General features: G+C 38.7%; 1 long non-coding RNA gene across 1 annotated transcript in view; it reads left to right on the forward strand.

Annotated features, from left to right (window-relative positions):
• Positions 1–18859, forward strand: part of LOC121009738 (uncharacterized) — a 39973-nt gene extending 21114 nt beyond the window's left edge. The window contains exons 3-4 of the long non-coding RNA XR_005780814.1: positions 16137–16218; positions 18308–18859. This is a non-coding gene — a long non-coding RNA (uncharacterized LOC121009738). The remainder of the gene's footprint in view (positions 1–16136; positions 16219–18307) is intronic.
• Positions 18860–23642: the final 4783 nt, after the last annotated feature.

Here is a 23642-nt window from a genome sequence, read left to right on the forward strand (position 1 = left end):
GAAAGGGGAGTGATCTCCCATTCTAATTTATGCTTCTTTAATAAATCATTAAGCTCAGAGCAAAGCCCATTAACAAAATGAGCAGACAAGGCAATATTAGCTTCAGAGTCCCTGAGACCAGAATGCTGTCTAAATATTTCTTCTAAACAGATTTGAAAGTCTGCAACTGATTCATCCCTTTTGTGTTTACAGGATTGTATTATAACTCAATCAATATTCACAGGAAAAACACTCATATGGCTTCATGGAGCAATTAACCTAATTTTCTTTCTCTTTTTTTTCATCTTTTGAGGCATGTGTGATGGTGTCCTCAAAGTCTTTAGAGGAGTCTTTCCTCTTTTCCTCCTTTAGAGGAGTCTGCTGCATGGAGCCACCTTTGGGCATCTCCTGGACTTAACACCATGTGAACAAATTGGTACAAATCAGGAAGCCCAGGGTCATAAACTCCAAGAAGAATCCTAATTTCTTCTCTAAATTTAGTTTGATCCTTCTTAGGGTCTTGAAAATCCTTTATAATGGCTTGGAGTTCAGCTCAAGATCATAGCTTAAATTCTGCCGTAGCCGGGACTCTTGGTTCCTGGGAAGGTCTTACTCTCAAGGTCATCAAATAGTTAAATTAATTTTTTCCTCTCCTCCATATCAGAGAAGTTGTATCCAGACAGGAACTTCAAAGCCTTATCTAAAGAAACTCCCAAGGATCTCTCAAGATGACATAGTTGAGAAAAGAGGGCAGGTGGGTGGGAATAGGGCAGGTGGATGCTATGGATAAATGGCTGAACAAGAATGCCTCAAACATAGATTACACCTGTCCTGTTTGCTCACCACATGTTTCTAATTGGATTTGCACAATGTGAATTTATGGCTTTTTTTTAAGATTTATTTATTTAAATAATCTCTACACCCAGTATGAGGCTAGAACTCACAATCCCCAGATCAAGAGTCATTTTCTCTTCCAACTGAGCCAACCAGACACTCCTATGGCTCATCTTAAGGACTGGCTTTACTTGGGAATTTGTGTTGAGGTAAAAAAATGTTCATCACATTTCATATAACAATGTAAACACACCTGCTTGTTAATAAACATTAAACAAGTCCCTTTAAGTATACCAATTGAAGGGGGGCCTGGGTGTCTCAGTTGGTTAAGCACCTGACTCTTGATCTTAGCTCAGGTCTTGATCTCAGAATTGTGACGTTAAGCCCTGCATTGGGCTCCACGCTGGGCGACAAGCCTACTTAAAAAATACTAACAGAATAATGTGATAGGTTTGTAATGTTTAGGTTGAGCTAATCTCATCTACCTATGAAATCATAAATAAATCTTTCATTTTTCTATCTTACTACTTACAAAGCTATGCCCTCCTAGTGTATAATCAAAATTTATTTATAATGGAGAACCTCAAGAATGGAAGAGTTGTAAGTTTGAAACATATCACATCAGTACTATCTTAGAGGCCTAATGCCATTGTTACAACCACATCACTTTCATCTCTTCCTCCATAAACTTACTAGATGTAGCTAACGAACACCTCCTAAATAACCAGAGGACAGAAATTAATCATAGCTATATAACAATTTAAGATTACCAGGAGAATTTTTCCATGATTCTATTAGGATGGAGAAACAAAAATGGGTTTCTTGCTCTTTCAATGTGTAACCAAGAAAACAAAGCACTTCAGGTATTTACAAGAGGGAATTTAATGCAGGGAATTACATAGGGGACCTGAGACACCAGTAGGGGTGGGGCAGTTAACAATGGCAGGAAGCCACTACCCTCCTGCAGAGACAAAAGGAAGAGATGATGCTCTCAGAGTCCAGGGACCTGGGTAACCTCATGGGAACTGAAATCATGTCAAGCCTATGGAGTAGAGCTGAAGCTACAAAGGAGACACAGTTGCTGCTGGAATCCAGCCCAAAGCAGAGGGAGGGGAAATGTGCCTAGTTCCTCCTTCCCACACTCCATTCCCCTTCCAGCTCCTCTCACTTGGTCAAATCTAGCTGGTAGCTAGTTGACTTTGGAGCCTAGAAATGCAGCCTACAGGGGTTCAGCTCCCAACTGCACAGAGCAGAACAAGAAAAGAATGAGCAATGGAAGCGAACACAAACAGAAAACAACCCAGAAACTAAACAGAAGCCTCTCCATAGATGAAGACCTACACTTCGGTCTTTAGTAATTATAAAGTTGTGCCTCTCAGCTATCCATTGAGTTCTTGAGTTCTTTCCATTGTTAGTTAGGTTGGTTATGTCAGTACATTGTCATCTTTAATGCATATCAATGGATGATAAACATTACTAGACTCTGTAGGAAATATAAAGAACTAAAACACAGCATCCCTAATTAGATGTAATTTACTCTTACATTTACCTCCCTGAAAGAGGTAAATTCTAAAAGAGGAGGTAAGAGGTTTCCCAGAGAGGAGATAAGAAGAGTGTTTTAGGTAGAGGGAATAGCCTAAAGAAATGGTAAGAACATTTTGCATAGCATGCAAATCTCCTTAGCTAGAATCCATTCTGAATGGGCTTGGGTGACAAAGAAATGAGTAGAAAATTTTGGAGGACTTTAAATTTGATCAATAGAGAACACAGTAAAATTTTTCTTGTGAAAAAATGGTGTTGAGTTTTGCTGAGGCCAGAAAGAGTACTAGAAAGCCATTGGTATAATCTAGTCACAAGGTAGAGAACCAAGTGTTTGACTGTGAAAAGGCATCATAGTGTGGTCGCTAAGAGCATAGGTGTTGAAGCAAGACTTCCTGGGTTCAAATCTCTGTTCTGCCACATACTAGCTCCTTCTCTGGGAGACAAAGATATAACAGTACTTACCTTGCAGGGTTCTAAGCATCAATTTTGTGCCTGACACGTGATAAATGTTAGCTATTATTGAAATCATATTAGAGGATGAGCTTACCAAGAAGGAAAGGAGAAAGAGTAAAATGCCCTTCAGGCAGCTCCAATGTATATTTGGAATCTTTTGTAATCCAAATTGTAGTTGAAATCAGTATGAATGCATAAAATTTACTGCACGAGTGAGTCCAGAGAAAGGAAAAACAGAGAGCCCAGGATGGACAGAGGAGACAATAGAAAAAGCAGTCAGAGAAATAATAAGAGAATTCTGTGGACCAGCATATTAAAACCTCAGAGAATAATAAAGCCTTACAAAACAATAGTCGCTCAGCAGGATATTGAAAACCCTGGATGGATGTCTTCTGTTCACTTTGCTGAGTTGGTTCTCTGCTTGCTCTGGCCTAGGCATTACCATCATTTTTGCACATTGCAGCATTTTAAACACCATTACTAGAGTAAGAGCCAATCACAATGTTGTATAAATGCCTGTCGTCAGTGAGCATTAGAAAACTAAGTGATACATTTTTTGTCCACAGGGAGTTGAGTGTACATCTCTAAATCTTCCAAGGGGACTAATTTGGCGATGACAAGAACACATTTTTTCATAGGGTACCAGATCTCCATTGGCTGGTACCAATTTTCTTGCTTCCCACTGGAGGCTGAAAACAATAAGGAGATGTAGCTCACAATGTGAAGCCATTACCAACATCCACAAAACAGCCAACATTACTGCAGATGGCCTGGCATCAGCCTGATACCAGCTCTAGCTGAGGCTGCATATCCATATGACACATGTTCATTATGGCTGGCTTGGAGGAAATGGTGGAGTGTCTCTTGGGGATGGAGATAAGAAAAGGAGTTAAGAAAGAGAGATGGGAGGGGTGCCTGAATGGTGCAGTTGGCCCAGTCTGCTAAGCTCACAGTTTGTGGGTTCAAGCCTCACATCAGGCTCTGTGGTGACAGCTCAGAGACTGGAGCCTGCTCCAGTTTGTGTCTCCTTCTCTGTCTGTCCTACCCGGCTTGTGCTCTCTCTTTGCCTCTCAAAAATAAATTAAAAATGTTAAGTTAAAAAAAAGAGAGAGAGAGAGATGGGAGGGCAAATTTTCACTGTAGGATTTTTGTGGTTCAATTTCTATTACTGCCTAAAGAATGGTATGTAGAAGTCCAATTGGTAGCAGCTCAGAGAATGCACCTTTCTGTTTCTTTTTCAACTCCTTTAGCAGTAGGGTTAAAGTGCTTAGAGGGACAGAGGCCACTAGGAATATGACAGGAGCTGTAATCTTACCAAGGGGATCAAAGAAGCTGGGTTTTGCAGGCCATGAGACTGTGTATCATGACAAGAGATAGTCATTTCATTATTTTCCTCAAATGTCTTCTGGTTCTTCGTGTTCATCACATAAGCCAACAATTAATTGTTTGAAGAAAAGCCCAGCAATTGTTTAGTTTCTCTTTTAATTAAGGAGAACCATGTACTTTATCCTCCAAACTTTCTATTGAAAGGGGATACAATGAAAACTTTCACTGAGACAATAGCTATCAAGTGGATCTGTCCCAAACTGTTTGGAATATGTAATCATCCTTCTTATAACACATTTCATAATCTTTTTAGTTCACATAGCATAGTCATTAAGGGCACAGACGAGCAAGATTCACTAAGTTTAGTCCCAGCTCTACTGGCAACTAGCTGTGTGACCTTGACAAGTCACTTAACTTCTCCGCAGTTCAATATCCTCATCAGTGAAATTAGACATAATAATTGTTCCTACATCCCAGGGTCAAAGTACCAACTGGTTAATTAATACGTGGGCAGGCACTTAAAGCAATTGCTTGTGGATAGTGTGAGCTGAGTGCTTATTGTTCTTGGGTCATTTGGTTGGTTGGTTTGTTGGTTGGTTTTGGTTTTGGTTCGTGTTATCTTAGACTCCCAAGAGTAGGGAACCTGATCTCACAGACCTGACACACCTACTACCTTCTTTTTCCTTGCCTTTACATGGATGGGCATTTTGCAAGGGTTTGCTGAATGAATAACTGAGAAAAAAGAAGGAATGCATAGGAAGAAAGGAACATTACAATCCTTTACTTTTTCATTTTTTCTTAATTTTTTTATTCTGTTACTATTTTTAGGTTACTTTAAAGCACAAGGACACTGATACCCTCTGAAAAAGTCTTTCGAATGCCTATTCTAGCCTTTACTATACCCTGAATCCCTTGGTTTTGAGCTTTCCTGTCATTATCTGACCCATAACAAACACTGGCCTCTCCCTACCATCTGCTTTTCCACTGCCTGCCTGTCATAAGCTGTTAGAACTTGTGGGAGGAAGTTACATCTTCTCAAGTAATATTAATTTTGTCAATTAGCACTGTTGCTACCACCTCAACCAGACTTGTTAGCCATCCTTTTATTCACTCTCTATCATATTCCCCAAACATATCCTCTTTCCCATCCCTCATACTTGCAACCCACTCAGCCACACCTCTCTCTCATGAGGCTACCTGCTTTGTGCTTTATTGAAATGAGATTCTCTAAAATGAACTCCTTCAACTTCCTCCTTCCATATTCAAATGATATAAAATCCCTCCTATTATCTTTTTTGCCTGGCTCAGAGGGAAAATTGTCCCAGCTTCTTTCTGAGGCTAATTCTTCTCTCTCTGTCTGGATCCCAATCCATCCTTTTTCCTTCCAGGGCTCTGCTCCAACAGTTATCCTGCTCTGTTTTGTTTTTTCAGTTCTCTCAAATCCTTTATTCCTTCCCCTTAGTATATTAACATGCTCATGTATTTATCTACCTTAAAACAGAAAGAACAATAAAAATTCTCTTATCTTTCTCCTTCTGTTCATTACCAAACCTGTCAAAAGAATATTAGCCTCTTTCACCCCCTTCATCATTCCCAAACCCTTCCAAAATGATCTCTCATACCCCTAGTTTGAAACTGTCCTCTTTTAAGTTATCATTGGCATATTAATCCCTCTAGCCAATGACTATTTCTGGGTCCTTGACCTCTTCAGTCTCCCTACAGCATTTTATGTTGCTGATCACCTTCTCTTTCATGCATTACATTCTCTGGCTTCCCTGACTTGGGTTGATCTTGGTTGCCCTCTGCCTCTCTAGCTTGTCTTTGCCTCTCTCATCTCCCACCCCTAAACAGAGGTGCTCCCCCAATGTTCAGCTTTTCTCTTTATGCTCACCCATCTTCATTGTTGATCTCAACCATTTCCAGGCCTTTGATATCTCCTCAGTGCAGATGGCCCCAGACCTATACTCACAGCCCAACAGACCTCTCATGCTGCAGGTCCACATTTCCAGGATTCTGCTGGATTTCTCCATTTACTAAAATCCAGACTCTTCTTCTCAACACATTCTCCCAAACCAATTATACCTCCTGGGTTTCCCGTCTCTGGTACTAGCCTCTCCATCCTTCCATCTCAACTCTGTAGACTTCAAAGTTCAAATTATTTTTCATGACTACTTTACCTAATTAGTCTCCAGATTCCATCAGTTCTACCTCTACCTCTCTCAAACACATAGCTCCCTTTCCATAACCACAGCCACCATGCAGTATGTCACTTCTTATCTCAAATATCCCAACAGCCTTCTGGCTATTTCCGTTTCTTCTTGTGTATTCTTCCAGCTCATCCTGAATCCTCTATCACTCCCTTTCCTAATAATGCTTTAAAGATGACGAATAAAGGCCCAAACTCCACAATCTGAGCCTTCTTATTTTCCTAGATGTAATTCCTACTGTTGGTCTTTATACACACTGCTCCCTGGCCGACCCAAACTTCACCTTTCAGAATAAGTCCCACACTTCCCACTGCTGAGCCACATCTTCTTTCTTCCTACATTAGTTTCCTACAGCTGCCATAACAAAGCACCATAAAATGGGTGGTTTAAAATAATAGAAATGTATTCTCTCACAGTTTTGGAGGGTAGAAGTCTGAAATGAAGGTGTCAGTAGCATGTTCTCTCTGAAGACTCTCGGAGAAAAATCCTTCCTTGCCTCTTCTAACTTCTGTTGGTTACTGGCAATTCTTGGTGCTCCTTTAGCTTGTAAATGCATCTCTCCAGTCTCTGTCTGCCTCCATCTTCATGTGGCCTTCTCCCCTACCCAGGAGAGGGTCCAAAGTTTCCTCTTCTTCTTTGGACACTGGTCATTGAATTTGGGCCAGTCCTCATCTAGTTCATCCTCATCTTAACTTGATTATATTTACAAACATTATTTCCAAATGAGGTCATGTTCACAACTTCTGGTGAATAGAACTTCAACAATATCTTTTTGGGGGGACACAATTCAACTCATGACGCCTCTCTGTAGAGATGGATTTCTCCTTCCATCCCACTCCATCTGTCAAATGCTTCTATTCATTCAGAGTCTGGTTGGTTTTCACCTCTGCAATGTGGTTGCTCACAATTCCACCTTACCCACTCCTTCTAAGTAACATAGTATTTTGCCCTTCTTGTAGTATAGCTATTTCTGCACATTTTCTCTCTGCCGTTAAATTCTAAAGCTTTCAAGATGTAAGGTGCATACGTCTGTCATCTTTGTAGTCCTCAAAATGCCTAGCAGAGTGTCTTTTGCTCATGAACTCACCTAGTTAAATAAAATTAAAATAAATTTCCTTATAAGTATGAAGTTGTGACCATTCTATATTTTTTGCCACTTAAAGTAATTCTCTTTCATCACTAAATCTAAATGTTGGCCAGACCCAAAGAATTTCAATCTAGACTTACTTTTGCATTGAAATATTTCAACATTAATAAAATATCTCCCTCTTTTTTTAACTCCAAAAATTATTTTGTATAGGTCATTTTTCTGTGCATCGATCTATTCCTTGGATTGTTTTGAAGTTAATATTGCAGTTGCCTTGAATTGCAGTTGCCTTGAATCTAATCATCTGTGATTCAGAAGATATATCAGGGAGTGGTCTGGTGAGGCTGGCTTGTACCTTCAACTTCAGCCTTAGCAGCAGTACATTGAGAATTGAATCAGCATAGTGAAACACAGTTTCCTTCTGGCCCAGTTTTTATGTTTTAAATATGTAAATAACTCTTTAAGTTTCTAACAAGTAATATACTTTTCCTAATCCCATATTAATTTATTTTTGATTCCTGCAGATTTTAACTTAGAAAAAGGTAGAATAACTCATGAATGTTCTTATATCTTAATTAGAGTAGATCTCTATCCTAGTTTGTCACCTGGAGTTCCTGTATATATATACATACATATATACATACATATATATATATATATATATATATATACATACATATATACATACATATATATATATACATACATATATATATACATACATATATATACATACATATATATATATACATACATATATACATATATATGTACATATATATGTATATATGTATGTATATATATGTGTATATATATATTATTCTGTGTGTGTTTGTGTGTATTTGTATATAAATTTATGAAGTGACTGAAATCTGATTAATCTTCTAAATATGTTGAACACAGGCACAGTGAGAGCATTCAGACTCAGCTTTTAGTCGAGGATGTGGTTCTTTCTTTAATGCATGTTTGGGACTGACAGACAGAATTACTAAGGATCAGCGGTCATGAGGAGAAAGAGAGAAAGAAGTAAAATGGTAGATTGAAATGGTGTTTAAGGGCCAGTTTCTCTGCACGCACTCACTCTACAGAAAGGGTACTAGGGGCTGCAGGGAAAGAGGCGGCCTCCGGGCTGTGAGCTAACGTGGCACCGCCGCTGTTTGCATAGCTGCACAGCCCTAGGAGAGACCTGGGAAAGCTAGCTTGAATTCCAATGAATATTTACAATTACACTGCTCCGGAGCCGAATGCAATCACAGCGCTCCAGTCTACAGGTTTTATGCATCAAAAGAAAATGAGAGGAGAGCAGCAAAAATGGAGTTGCCTTTGGAGAGACTTATAAACATAGATCTCACTGCTTGTGGCAGAACTAAAATGCTTTATTTCTGATAGGAGCAATTTATTCTTCAGGCACCTTCCTTGATAGTAGAAAGTGCCTGACTGGGTTTTGAAGTGAGAAAGTCTTCAGTAGATGATTTTTAATTCCAAGCAAGAGAAAGGCATGGAAGGAATTATATTACATAATTCTGATTTTGTTTTCTAACAGAAGACCCTAGAGAGAAGTGAGAAAATCCCTAAGCTGGTCACAAATTCCATCTTCTTTCAGTTTGTGTTTTTATTCTGTTCTCATAGATTGTCCTTTCTTCACGGAGCAGCCCTGGGAAAAGCTGAGACCATTGTGTGTTCCCAGTTTAAAACCTTGGGTAATTGATTGCCAGTAATGCATGCAGCCCCTTGCTCATTTTTTCTCAAGAGCTTTTGATCCACACCAAAGATCTGGAGAGAACTGAATGGGAAAAATTAGTCAGAACTACTTGGACCCACTGAGGCAATTTTTAATTCTCAGAGGTGACAGGGTGGATGAAATTGAATATTTCAAAAGGACTCCATCAGAACCTGGTTTTGTGGTTCAGCTGACTAATCTTTTAGACTATTAAGACTTGTATTGAATTACTGCTTGCCAGCAGCCTGGGTTGCTGCACTAAACAGAAGTCCTCTCTACTACCCATCCATACTTTTACCCACTTATCAGTCCATTTTCTCCCATCACGATGCTACTGTCTTTGATCCATTTACTGGCTTGCTTACCCCTCCTACTGCTAATCCACACCACCTTTCACGTATCTATCCATCAGTTTGCTTGGATATATCCATACGTGGAGCAAAGGGAGAGAAGAGTGCTGTGCCTATATCCATGTGACTAGCCATTGGTAAATCTGGGAAGCATGTTTCCTTCTCCAATTACAGTTCCTCAGATTCTCAGTTAGTTATAGATGCTGGCAAAAGGGAGAAGCTTTAGGTCCCCATGATCTCTATCAGGCTTCCCCTATTCTTTGTAGTAGAGTAATCATACTTTGATAGTCATATATGAGTGTTATGCAAACACAGCTTCAGGGCATTCCTCCTTCCAACTAGACTGCTGCCTCTAAACCCTTCCTTCAAGGAAATTGTGTAGCCACTAGTGTTATTTAGTAAGTCCCTACTATATACACAGCAGCATATGGTCTATGAATGTGCAACAGATGTGTAAATATTTGTTGTAGAAACCCATGGATATTGTATTGCTAAATGTAGGACAAAGAATCATCTTAAAGTGATATGATTGGTTAATTGAGTTTTTACTCTATGGTCACAGATGTGTCACACTCCAGTTTAGTGACTCCAGGAGGCTATGCATTTGTTCCAACAGTGCTGCTATGGCTCAAAACATTTGGATCCTCTCTTCTGGAAGTGCCCATTACAAATTTTAAAGTAGGCAAAGAGGTGTGCCTAGCTGGATCAGTCAGTAAAGCATGCGACTCTTTAAAAAAAAAAAAAAAAAAAAGTAGGCAAAGAAATTGAATAGACACTTTTTCCCAAAGAAAATCTACAAATGGCCAATAAGTACATGAAAAAATGCTCCACATTAATAGCCATTAGAGAAATGCAAATCAAAACAACAATGAGATACTCCTTTACACCCACTACAATGGCCATCATTTTTCAAAAAGTGGAAAATAATAAGTTGTGGCAAAGAGAGAAATTAGAACCTTCATAAAGCACTAATAGAAATGTAAAATGGTGTAGATTCCATGAAAAACAGTTGATAATTCCTCAAAAAGTTAAACATAGAATTACCATCTGACCCAGCATTTCTATTCCTAAGTGTACACACAAAAGAATTTAAAACAGGTATTCTAACAAAAAGTTGTATATAAATGGTAAAACCGACTCTATACACAATAGTCAAAAGTGGAAACAAATGTCTATCAACAGATGAAAGAATAACAAAATGCCATATATCCATACAGTGAAATATTAATCTGTAACAAGGAATGATACATGCTACAATATAAATGAAACTTGAAAATATTATGTTAAGAAGGCAGTCACAAAGATAGCATGTTATTCCATTTATATGAAGTGTCCAGAATAGGCAAATCTGTAGAAACAGAAAGTCAGTTTAGTGTTTGCTTAGGGCTGGGGAGAGTGGGGAGGGAGGGAAGGAAGGAAGAGAGGAGATGGCTAAAGAGTACAGGGTTTTTCTTCATGGAAATGAAAATATTTTAAATATTATTTAGTTTTTTTAATGTTTTGATTTATTTTTGAGACAGAGAGAGACAGAGCATGAGCAGGGGAGGGGCAGAGTGAGAGGGAGCTACAGACTCTGAAGCAGGCTCCAGGCTCTGAACTGTCAGCACAGAGCCCAGTATGGGGCTCGAAGTCACAAGCTGTGAGATCATAACCTGAGCTAAAATAGGACACTTAACTAACTGAGCCACCCAGGCACCCTGGAAATGAAAATATTTTAAAATTACCTGTGATGTTGGTTGCACATATCTATGCATGTACTAAAAATAATTGAATTGTACACTGTATATGGAATGTGAATTATTTCCCAATAAATCCGGGTTGTTGTTTTTAAATAATCTCTTCCCCCAACATGCAGCTCAAACTCACAACCCCAAGATCAAGAGTCCCATGCTCTACTGATTGAGCCAGCCAGGTGCCCCAAATCTGTTTTATTTTTTAAAAAGCGATTTATAAGCCATACAAAAAAAAAAAAAAAAAGGTATTAACCTATTACTTTATGGTACTACCCAATTTTTTTAGATAAAGAATAGTATTATCCAGATTGTTTATTTACTTATTTCAGAAGTTTGGTTCCAGCTGACTTTTAGCTATTTTTAGAAATCAAATCTATCAAGTGGTGAACATTTGCTGACTATGACAGTATCCAAAATAATGACCAGAGGTCATGAGTGAACTTCCCAGAGGAAAGTTCCCAAAGTTTTTACTTTCATCTGAGAAATAAATGGATTAGGGGTGCCTGGCTGGCTCAGGCAGTTAAGCGACTGGCTTTGGCTTGGGTCATGATCTCATAGTTCATGAGTTTGAGCCCCACATCAGACTCTCTTCTGTCAGCACAGAGCTGGCTTTGGATCCTCTGTCTCCCTTTCTCTCTTTTTTTCCCCCACATGTGCATTCTTTCTCTCTCAAAAATAAATTAACATTTCAAAAAGAGAAATAAATGGATTATCTCTTTAGATAACTTCAGAAAGGGCAACTCTTTTTTTTTTTTTTTCAACATTTATTTATTTTTGGGACAGAGAGAGACAGAGCATGAACAGGGGAGGGGCAGAGAGAGAGGGAGACACAGAATCAGGAACAGGCTCCAGGCTCTGAGCCATCAGCCCAGAGCCTGACACGGGGCTCGAACTCACAGACCTCGAGATCGTGACCTGGCTGAAATCGGACGCTTAACCGACTGCGCCACCCAGGCGCCCCAGAAAGGGCAACTCTTATTTGGAGCTATATATTCTGGTATGTGTGTTTTTTTTTTTTAAAAAAGCCAGATTTCACATATCTATGCATACGTTAGTATATGCATATACTTTGCCATGGGTAAAATATTTAATATGTGTGTGCTCAATCTTTGATTTGTAACAGAAAAGTAGAAAGAAAAGGAAGTGGATTTTTCCCCATTCATTCATTCAGCATTTATTGGGCTCCTAATATATGGTACAAAAATCATAAGACAATTTTTGAAGGAAAAGCCCTTATCAGGTAATCTGTAAACTCCTGAATCCAGACCAAAGGATAGAGATCAAATAATATATTAATGCTTAAGAGCAAACTTTGCAGGATAGTCAACAGAGACTAGTGTTCCCCTGGAAAAGTTAGCAAATATTTTTTAAAGCTCCCAGAAGCCATACCACCAAAGGTCGTATAACTAATTGTCTCGGCAATAACATGTATAGTTGCTGTTGACCTACAAAGAGGAATCTATCTTTAGTTCTTCCCATGGTTTTAGGCCCTCTAATGCTAAGTACCCTGTAACTTTTATTAAAATGGTTCCTGTTGGCCCTATTAACTGATTACAACTGCATAATAATACAACAGGAGAGGATGTTATAGGTGTTGGTAGATTCTTGGAAATCCTGTCCAGTGTGCTAATGATCTATGGGTAAAAGAAGTTACTTGTCTATTTCTATAGAATTATTTTAGGTTTTTGTCATTTTTCTTTCTGCTAAAAATGTACTAAGTAAGAAAAGTCATAATAACTAGCTAACTAATTGCCTCCCCCACTGATATTCAACTTCTATAGCAACTGGGTTCGAGTAGCAACTTTGCCAGAAAATGGTTTCTGTGAACTCAGATGAAACTCTAATGATACCACCACATAAGAGAAAAACTGCCACCATCATATAAAAAGAGTTAACGCAGAGCAAATTGTTATCTAAGAGAGGCCCTTTCAACCTTGCCAGCAATGGTGTTTTCAAAAGTTTGCAAGTGACCATTTTATCTGGCATTGTTTGAATGTTCAGATGCCCCCCAGAAGGACAGATAGCATTTTTTCTAACCTTGAAATAGACATTCAATGGAAATAGGAAATAATGAGATTTGTCTGTACATTTCTACTAATATACCAGCTGTCACCAATGGCTAATACATTCAACCAACATTTAGCTCCTTGCTCAACTTGAATCCTCAACCCATCTATTAGTTTGTATTGGTGAAACAGTTTGTATTAGATAATAGTGTTCATTGTTTTGGGGGAAACTTATTTATTTACAGAGTTAAAATATACTTGGATTCATACCTCTTGGTAACTATTGGTTACATCACCCTTTTATGTTTACATGTACATTTATTTTTAAATATTTATTTATTTATTTATTTATTTATTTATTTATTTATTTATTCATCAGAACAAGAGAGAGAACACAGTCTGGGAGGAGCAAGGCAGGGCAGGGAGAAGGAATCCCAAGCAGGCTCCACTCAGCACAGAGCCCAACACGAGGCTTGGTCTCACAAACATTGAGATCATGACTTGAGCTAAAATCAAGAGTTGAACATTTAACCAAATGAACCACTCAGGTGCCCCTATGTGTACATTTATAAAATACACAAAATAATACCCAAAAGAATAAAGAAACCAACATTTGTTGCAAACATACCACATGCTAGATACTGTGCTTGATATTTCATTTTAATCTTCAAAAATACTGTATAGTCAATAAGATTCCCATTTTACAGACAAGCAACCAAGTCACTGAGTCTGTGACTTTTGACAAATGGTGGTACAAGGATTCAAATTGAAGTAGAAATCTAAAATCCTTATAAGTTTCAAGATCCTACATGCACACCTCTCCCCACTCCTTATATCTTGGATCTCATCATCTCTACTCCTTCACTCTGCTCCAAATCTACAAGCCTGATCCTGTGTCAGGGCCTTTGCAGTGGCTGTTCCTTCAGCCTAAAACCCTTCCCCTCGTGTGTAAATGGCTTATCCCCTTACCTTCTCACATCTTGACCCCAATGCCACCTTCTCAGTGAGGTTTCTCCCAATCATCCTATTTAAAACACTCTCCACTCTCTACTCTCAATCTTTCTTACCCTGCTGTTTTCTTTTCCTGTGGCATTTTCACCGTAGAATGTTAGCTTTTTTGTCTGTTGTGCTCGCTAGAGTGTATGCTCCACTAAGATCTTTTTTAAATACAGTTGACACACAATGTTATATTAATTTCAGGTGTACAACATAGTTATTCAGCAAGTTTATACATTATACTATCTTCACCACAAGTATAACTACCATCTGTACCAATACATTGCCCTTACAATATCACTGACTGTATTCTCTATGCTGTGTCTTTTATTCCTATAACTTATTTATTCCATAACTGAAAGCCTGTATCTTCCACTCCCCTTCACTCCTTTTGCCCCTCCCTTCACCCTCATGTTTGTTTTCTGTATTTATAGGTCTGATTGTGCTTTGTGTTTATTTATTTGTTTTGTTTTTCAAATTCTACTTATGAGTAAAATCATATAGTATTTGCCTTTCATGTCTAAGTTATTTCACTTAGCATAATACTTTCTAGGTCTTCCATCCGTGTTGTCTCAAGTGGCATGACCTCTTCCCTTTTTTATGGCTGTGTAATATGTGTGTGTGCATGTGTGTGTGTGTGTGTTTGAGAGAGAGAGAGAGAGAGAGAGAGAGAATGCATATGGGGGAGAGAAAGAGACAGAGAGGGAGAGAGGGAGAAGGGGAATGATATCTCTTTGCTAGTCACCCACATGCTTGGTGAATGAGCCATGGTGCTAGGCAAGCATGTAGACAGAAAACCCAGGGAGGAGCAAAGGAGCTCTTTCCTCCTCTGCCTACTTGTAGCCTCCTAGGCCCAAAGAAGAGGTCCATACTCTGTTTGGAATTTACAGTCTTGAGGGACAAAAGATAAATCTAAGCTTGGATTATGTTGCTAGACGGTTAAAATTCAGAATTTCATAATGAACAGTCACAAGGCTTAATGGATTTTGTGCTATGCTCTTACCATTGGATATTTGTTGAAATTCAACGTGGAACTAATTAATCTCTGAAAGCCATCTTAAACTTTCTAATAACCCGTAAGCCTGCTGGAAAAAAGGCAATGGCAGAAACCAGGTTCTTATCATTTTCATTGGCATAGTTCTTCATAGGATTGAAATGAACTCACTTTTTTTCACTTTATTAAAAATATTTTTTGGCTGACTCAGTATACGATAAGGAAAAATAGCTAGATACAAAACCTTGAAAACAGTTAAACAAGTAAACAAAAAAAATGTTTTATGCGCAAGCTACCTTACTGCTTCTTCACTTTTTTCAACGTGTGCATGCATGTGTGTGTGTGTGTATCATTATATACTGGAAATTTGGTAAGTTGTTACTTCTAAATTGTAAGATCCAGGGTGATTTGTATTTTTTATATATGTCTACATATTTTTCAAATTCTCTACCACAAATGTGTATTATTTTTATAATCACAAGAGCAATTAATTGTACACGTAATATTTAGACGTTTTACATCATTTTCTTTGAATATCTATCAGAGGTATTCCCTGTATTAATTATGTTGTTTTAAATCTATTTGCTTTCTCTTAAAGCCTGCTGTGATGCTAACAGCAGTAGAAGTATTTTACCAATTAAAAGACTCTAAGATTTTTCCACACCAAAAAAGATATTTTAAAAACCACAAAACCATTTTTTCAGTGATTTTTTTCCCTCAAGTAATAATGAAAATGCATATCCACACACACAATATATTTTTTAAGCTTTGGAGAACGGACCCATAGCAAATACTCTCTGCCTCCACCTCCCACCTCCCCATATATTCACCTACTCCATATATTTGTTTCATTTTTAAAAATATTTACCAAAGATCCTGAAGTGACATCTAAACTGCTTGTCTCCTTAGCTTATAGATAAAGAAAACAAAGATCCAGCTGGGACAGACTCGAATGGATGCACCTACTTTCATGCCCAGGCTTTCAGAGGAGGTAAAACACATACCTAATCCTTCCAATAGATTCCAGAAAGAATGTGGATGACACTTCTCTTCATCTTTTTTTTTTTCCTTATACAAATTTAATACTTTGATCGCTTATAACCAAAAACACTATTTAAAGAAACAGAACAGGTCACCTTTATTATATACAGCACAGTTAGCAAGATACTACCTTGAGTAGCTGTTTAAAGGGATCACACTTCAAAAGATAATTGACCTAAATTCTCCTTCCTGCTCTGCACTCTGGTGAGTCTTGCCCATGTGCAGCCCTCCTATGCATCTCACACATGGAAGAGATACAGTAGGGTCCTGAGAAGCATGAGAATAGAGGCCACTGTGATTCAAACTAATTCAAACATTATTTTAATGCCTGTGTTTAGTTTGCTAAAAATTCTCAACTTCAGGGGGTGTGCAAGGGCTGACAGCTCCAGTCTGGAATATATCCGAAGTTGATTTATAGAGAAGAACACTTTAAAGTGATTACACCTGTTCTGGTCCCATTTGGTTTGGGTATGATGAAATGGAATTCTTTGTCTCTACTTTCAGAGTATTGGTTATGATTTGAATTATGGACAACATTATAAAACACACATATCTCAAGGAAGAAACTACCTTGAGAAGCCTAATGTTACCTAATTTCTTTTGTGAATCTCATAAAGAGTATTAGTGTAAAAACTTTCTTTTGGTAGATGTTCACTAATTCCATCACATTATCTGGCAATGTTCACTTTCCAGGTCCATTTTATTGCTTTGCCCCCATGATATATTTTAAATTGTAAATTTAAAAGATATCTGCTAGGAATATTCTTAGGATAGTTATGCAGTTGGTTCTTTACAACATGTAAGAACACTAATTTGTTGGAGAAATCCTGTCAGCATCAATGAACTATTGTTCTGAACATCTTTTGAACAAATTGGAATCAACAAACATCTTGGGTACATGAACTTACTGGAGTGTTTTTGTGGCTTTCTCCCATTGTTTTGGAAAACATTCTTATTGCTACCGTTTTAGAACACTTCCAGAAGCAGACTTGGCATTGAAGTTCTTATTCATATATAAAGCTCTGACCCATATGTCACAGATTACAACTTTCTGCTTCATACATGGTGGACCAAGGCAGATGTTAATTTGGAAGATTTTTGTATTACGTGAGGTTGTGTGCTAGCAAACAAAGGCATGGGAGCCAGATTCCTAACTAGTACTCATATTTCTGATATGTATCTTTGTATTAGCAACTGCTTCCATTGTGTATTTCTCAAACATTGCCCTTTAAATTATAAAAATAAACAGAATAAAAAATAGAAAGAGATATATATGCTAAACTTCTGATACATAAAGACTGGAGAAGCCAAAATGAAGATGAAATCGGGAGACAGCTAAGGAAAGGAAACAAAATCAAGCTCCTTAGAGCCTAAGATTATATGAATATGAGCAAAAACCCATATGAAGTCACTTAATAAATGAGGTCAAGAATGCTGAATAATTTAACATACATGGATCTTCATTTGTGATTGTCCAAAACTAATATTTCACAAGCCACATTGTACCCTGTCACAGACCCCTATTTGTCCCTCAAGATAATGCCCAACGATTAGTGGACCCAGTTTGGTAGAAATAACCTAATTGGTTGCAGTCACTTCAACTTGAATGTGACATTTTGGACTATTCTGTAGTCACAAGGATAAGTTAGGAGCTTGGGCAGCAGAGTTGCTCTTTGTGATAATTGTAGCTGAAGCTTGTGTTATCACTGAAGCTTATTATTTTGCAAGTTGTACACTCAGCTTTTTGTAAAAATTGACTGTAAGGAAAAATCCCTGAGGAAGCTTCTTTTCTCTACTGGTTCTTCTAACACCCCAGAGGAGAATGACCAAACAAAATGCTATGTGATTGTATTTAAGTGCACTTAACTACATGCCACCTGATAAAATAACTTAGTACCATGAATTAAACAGTTTCTTAAGTCTCTGTGTTCTTTAGGTTTTATGCTTATTCAGCTAACTGAATTACTGCTAGTGATGACATTAGTTAAGAGCACTCATCCTGTCTTGGGGAAATTGTTTACCTACCTTTTCATCAGCAGGTAAATGAGGAATAAGAGGTCTGCTTCCTGCTAGCATTGTCATTGGCCTCCATGCTGTGCCTAAGCATCGTGCCTATGAAGACAGTAAGCTCATTCCTACATAGGATGAGTACATCAAACAGTAGACGTCTTTCTCTGGTTAGTAATTCTTTGTATTTTCATGTTTTGTAGTTTCAGAAAAGACACATCTTCCCCACCTGCCCCCTCTCTCTCTTCCTTACCTCCTTCCTTCTATATTTATTGAATAAATAAGATGATCCAGGCCCTGTGCTAGACATTGAGGATACACAGATAAATGAAATATAGTCTCTGTCTTCAAGGGACTCTTTGGTAAGTAAGAGAAATAAGAATAACCACTTAATTATAATCCTTTGCAATGAGTGCTCTGACCATGTGTACTATAGAAAATGCCAGAAGTCAGGAGGCTGCAAAGAGAAAGTGACTTTGGGGCCAGGTCTTAAAAGATGAACAGACATTTACAACTGAAGAAGAGGGCATGATAAAAGGGGCTTGGAGGAGCTGTTGCCTCAAGCAGAAGGGACAGCAGGTGTGAGGACATCAAGGTGCGAAGTAGGTGGCTAATATGACAGGTGAGGCCAGATCAAAAAGAATCTTATGTGGGTTTGTGAAATAACAGAAAAAATATATATATTGGTCTCTGCCCTTGGTTCCTGGCACAGAGTTCCTAAATCCCCTGAAATTTCCTGGGTTATATGAATGTCTTTTGTTCTAATGAAATGACTCTTGGTGGGTTCATGGACAGATTCAGGTTAGGTGCTTGGTCATCAGAGAGACCAAGCCATGATGAGAAGCTTGGAATTGTCAGCCCCACCTCCCATCCTCCAGGACATTGAGTTAATAATTGGTTGCTCATGCATACGTGATGAAACTACTGTAAAAATCCTAAAGGCGTGGGGTTCAGAGAGCTTCCAGGTTGGTGACCACATCTCTGTGCTGGGACAGTAGCGCCTACCAACTCCATGGGAACAGCAGCTCCTGCACTTAGGACATTTCCAGACCTCACCCTCTCTATATCTTCATCTGGCTGTTCATCTGTATTCTTTATAATGTCCTTTATTGTATAATAAAATGGTAAATGTAAGTCAGTGTTTCTCTATGTTCTGTGAGCTAGTCTAGCAAATGATTGGACCTGAGGAAGGGGGTGATGCGAACCTACAAATTGTAGCCATATTCGACAGATACTGTGAGTAATCTAGGGACCTGCTACTTGAAATTGGTGTCAGAAATGGGGAACGGTCTTATGGGAGTGAGCCCTTAACCAGTAGGGGCCTGTGCTAATTCTGGCTAGTGTCAAAATTGAATTGAATTATAGGACACTCATCTAGTGTTGGAGAATTATTTGGTGTGAAAAACCTGCACATCTGGTGTTAGAATTGTTTGAGAAGTGTGAGTGTGAAAAAAAAGGAAAACATAGAACAGTTCTCCTCTAGACAGCCTTGTTCAGGTGTCTGAACAAGTCAACAAGCTCCTTTGGGCATAGAGTACACATAGCCTATTTAACACTTCTCCATGCAACAATAATTTTACAGTAATGCTGTTCTTATTTTCCTTTAAATTTTTTAATGTTTATTTCTGAGAGAGAGAGAGTGCAAGGTGGGGCAGAGAGGGGGAGACAGAGGATCCAAAGCAGGCTCTGTGCTGACAGCAGACAGCCCAATGTGGGGCTGGAACCCACAAACTGTGAGATCATGACCTAAGCCAAAGTCAGAAGCTTAACCAACTGAGCCGCCCAGATGTCCCAATGCTCTTCTCCTTTTAGCAACAGTCCGTTACCAAATACTGTTAATATATTTTCCCCAGGCACTGTGTGCTATTAACCAATGGAAACTAATATGACAAACTGTAGTCTCTTCTTTCAACCAATGAGCAGTAGTGTAACACTATAACCAGACTTACCCAATGAGTGCTTTATCATGCTATCCTCAGTTGAGTGTCTTTCCTGCCACTGGTTTTTATTCTGCCATGAACTCTCTTTTCTGCAATATATTTCTGCTCTGAGAAGCAGTGATGATCCATGTGGCTAACAAAAGGTGTGCAAGTTCTAGTGCTAGAGCAAAAAAATAAAAAGTATCATGCTGGGTGTTTGAATACAAGTGCAATAGCAGCTCAAGGGAATTTCAAGGAAATGGAGAGAGAAAAGATCAGCAGACAGACACTTTGGGTGGCAGTTTGACTTTGGGAAGGGCAATATATAGAGCAGGGCATCTTGGGAGGACTACAGGGCACCCGCACAAAACCTGGCTGGAGAGACCTTGGGATCTCAGGGAATTTGGAGGGAACAGAGTGGCCATTGTCAGCATTGCCTTAATACTGAGAACAACTGTCTGTAGAGTCTATGCTTTCAGGACCATGTGCAGCACTAATCCAGATAGTGCACCGCCTGTGCAAATGAGAATAAATGGGGACTTCATAGTTTACTAGGGTATGCCTCTGGAGCCAGGCTGTCTGGGTTTAAAACTCAGCTCCACCATTTTTACCAGCTATATCACCTTGGCTCTTGAATCTTACTGACTTCAGTTTTCCTATCTGTAAAATGGGAGTAAAAATACTACCTACCAAATGAGGCTGTTATGAAAGTAGAACAATATTTATAAAGCACTTAGAACAGTACCTGGCACATATTAAATGCTTGAAAATATTAGCAGTAGTAATAGTAGTAGTAGTTGTTATTATTATTATTATTATTATTATTATTATTATTATTACCACTGTTTAGTTTCTATCTATCAAATGAGGAAAATTAACTAAATGATCCCGGAAGTCCCTCACAATTCTTATTGCCTGAATTTGCCAGTCCCTATTATCCTAGGAGAAAACTGTAACTCAGAGGGTTTGACCACCTACCCCCTCCACCAAGGTTACATGGGGAGTAAGGAATAAGATGCAAAATCCGAATTAGAACCCAAGTCTTCCAGCCCCTAATATTGTGCCTTTTGTGCCCCTCCATGTACCAAAAAATGAACAAAGTATCACCAGCTGGGCGCCTCACTCTTAATCTCTCTGGCAGTTGCATAGCCTCAGGCCACTCTTTTTTTTTTTTTAACCCCTTCCATCCCTCTGCAGATCAAGAGGTGGCAGGCCTGGAAATGAAAAGGGATCTGTTGCATTGGAGGAAATAAAAGTTAGCATCATGTTAGAGTATTTCTCTCAGCATTTATATCTCAAGCACCTGCTGTTGGTCCCCATCATTAGGAGATCGATCACCCTTGCAGGGCAAGTGGTCCACTTTCCACTCAATGCTGCAGTCACTTTTTTTAAAAGCCAAGTCGTTGGATTTGGCCCTTTGTCTTAACTACCTTTTGCTCTTGTTCTATATGGCTGGAATCCTAGTCATACTTGTTCCCCTTCTGGTACAATTATGGCAATTCTGCAAGGGCTCAGTAGAGATGGAAAAGAGAAGGAAGAAGGGGGAGACAGAAGGAGGGGTAAAGATGGGACACATCCCCAGCAAACTGACCTATCTAGTGTCAATCTTGCAAAATTGTGCTTCTATATTTTCTCCTACACTTTTGAAACCTATTTAAAATGTACCAGGGACTCTGGTCTGCCATTCCTAGGAATGATGTCTTCTTTCATTTATTATCTTTCTTTTTCTTGTGTCTGTCCATTTAAGTATTAGAATAATCACTATCCTTTTAACAGCCAAAATATCTGTGCAGGTTTTTAAAAAAATAAGCATTTTTCATTTGAACTGATTTCATCAGAGAAGGTTAATGTGATCATTTTAATTTGCAAAAATTTTTTTCTTCTTTTTATTTGTTCTACATTTGATTTTGAGCACACATTTAATAATTTCTGGTGGTTTGTGTTTCGGCATCAGCTGGGTATGCAGAGTAGGCTCTCCACAGTCTCAGAATTTGATTATGACCAAGCAACCGCTATTCTATAAACACGGAAAATTGGAAATTATCTCTAGAGCTGTTTGTTAACGAAGTCGAAGGCTAACCTTTAGGGCTCATTAAAATTCCACTGATGAAAACTCTCTTGCAGGTCTCTCTTTCATGAATCCATCCCTGTATTGCGAGTGCTGGTGTGTGGAAATTGGTCTGGGCCCTCCCCTTTTGCCCTCCCCTTTAATCTCTTGGTCAGGTTTAGGCAGAGATTTTTAAAGCTTTTTGGATTTCTCTTTCTCCTACTCAAAGTATGTGTTGTGGATCCAAACAAACATGAACAGGTCTCTGAATGTGTAACTGTTACTGAGTCCGACTGACCAGGCAGGCAGTTCTGCTGAATCTGCCTTCCTCCATCAATAAAGCATGAAGTCAATTAGGGGTAATTAAGAGGGGCAAAAAAAGGGATATGTTTTCTGTACCTGAGAGTAGAAATAAGTATGAAGGCAGGGGAGAAAAACGACAAACCTCCAAGTATAATGCACAACCGGTGAAATGCGTTGAGTTATTTTAATGAACCTATTTTAATAAATGACAGCCATTTGAAATACCATCTTATCAAGAGATCCCTGCATGGTAACAGCAGCCACTCTCCTGTCCTGCTGGCGAATAACACCCTCCAAATCCTCCCTAAGTGCTCCAGCATCCACGTGCACAAGAGTATTTGAATTCACTTGGTACATCTCTGTAAGAGAAGGATTCTCTTGATGGCACGTCGTATCACTATTACTGTTGCTAAACAGATGGAATATAATTGTTTATGGAATTTGTGTTTTAATCGCATTAATGTATTTGGCAGGGAGATCCACCTAAGTACACAATGCAAAGCCTGCCTTTGATCTGGGCCCCTTTGGGGCATTTTCCGTGACTGATAAACTGCTCCTCTGAGTTCATAGGCAAATGATAAAAATGATAAAAAGAAAGAAAAGAAGAAGAAAGCCAGGCACCAACCTCCCATTTGGTTATTTGTCTCCTTGGAGAATCAGACAAGCTAGCCAGGCTTGCAGTCATGCTGACGACTCAGCACACATCTTACCCAGTTATACACCCACACAGGGCTCAACACGAATGTCCTCATCTCTCACCACCACCCCCCGCCCCTGTTCTCCAGTTCCCTCCTCCCCTTTGCACACAAACACACACATGCTCAATGCAAGAATTCATATGCTCTATCTTTTCAAAGACTCCTAGTGCCTTTTCATATGGGCTAGTTTAAATGCTTATAAAGTATTTATCAATAATAGCCCTTACACATATTTTCCTTTAATCCTCACACATTTCTTGGTTAGCATTATATTGTGATATGATAGAAATCAGAAGCTTTCTTTTAATGAAAATGAATGTTCTAATTGTGAGATATTTTGTCTACTAACTATTCTCTATAAATTAGCCTGAGGACAGCTGAGGGCAAAACCAGACCCTGT

This window comes from Herpailurus yagouaroundi, unplaced genomic scaffold (assembly GCF_014898765.1).
Source record: "Herpailurus yagouaroundi ecotype Mexico unplaced genomic scaffold, PumYag 190, whole genome shotgun sequence".
Classification (NCBI taxonomy): domain Eukaryota; kingdom Metazoa; phylum Chordata; class Mammalia; order Carnivora; family Felidae; genus Herpailurus; species Herpailurus yagouaroundi.